The sequence below is a fragment of the Saccopteryx leptura genome, chromosome 4 (assembly GCF_036850995.1).
Source record: "Saccopteryx leptura isolate mSacLep1 chromosome 4, mSacLep1_pri_phased_curated, whole genome shotgun sequence".
In the NCBI taxonomy this organism is placed as follows: Eukaryota; Metazoa; Chordata; class Mammalia; order Chiroptera; family Emballonuridae; genus Saccopteryx; species Saccopteryx leptura.
The window spans coordinates 201,876,134-201,877,274 of record NC_089506.1 but is presented as its reverse complement, the minus strand read 5'-3'; positions in this window follow the sequence as shown (position 1 = coordinate 201,877,274).

Genomic DNA, 1,141 nt, shown 5'->3' with positions numbered 1-1,141 from the left:
TGGGAATGGTGCAGAATTAAGAAAATACATGGACTTAATCAAATACGGGGTCAGGAAGACCCTGTAATTGCTGCTGGCAAGAACAAAGTGTGCCTCAAAACCGCATCTTGCTTTATTTATAGGGCAAAGTGGGCCATTAGCAATGAGATCTTTGATTATGTTTCCAAGGCAACCCAAAAATTTTACCAAGTGCAGAAAACCCCCACCATACATATTATCTTAACTTTACACCAAACAAGGGATAGAAGAAACTTGCCTCTAGTCTTTCCGGGGAACATGGGGGATAGTGTAAACAATCTAGCACCACAGCTTAACAACCTTTTGCAACCTAATCAGGCAAGTGAGGTGGGGGTTGGGCAGACTGTCAGCTTACAGCCAATTCCCCACACCTCTGTCCCCACAAATTCTATTTATTTCTATGGAATACCATATGGCGCACCTGGAAATCTTCTAGGGCGCACCAGTGTACCCTGGCACACACTTTGAGAACCACTGCTCTACCCACTGAGCCAATGAGCCAGGGCCTCCATTTTCTTACATTGCCACCTGTGTTGACCTCTATAGTTACACCAATAAAACTTTATTGCATAAGACCCTGGCTGGGTTGCTCAGTGGATAGGGGATCATCCCAGCACACTAAGGTCATGGTTCAATCCTTGGTCAGGGCACATATGAGAAACAACCAATGAGTGCAAAAGTAAATGGAACAACTAAGTGAAACAGCATGTTAATATTTTTCTCTTTCCTACTTTGCCCCTTCCTCTTTTTCTCAAATCAATGGAAATTAAAAGATATATATCTTATGATATATATTGATAAATATATTGGTAGATTTAATTAAATAATTATTGTCCTCTGCCAGATTAAGCTGTTTGATTATTATTATTTTAATTATTATTTTTTTAGATTTTATTTATTCATCTTAGAGAGGAGAGAGAGAAGAGGGGAGGAGCAGGGAGTATCAACTCCCATATGCACCTTAACCAGGCAAGCCCAGGGTTTCTTTTCTTTTTTTTTTTTTTTGTATTTTTCTGAAGCTGGAAACGGGGAGAGACAGTCAGACAGACTCCCGCATGCGCCCGACCGGGATCCACCCGGCATGCCCACCAGGGGCAACGCTCTGCCCACCAGGGGGCGATGC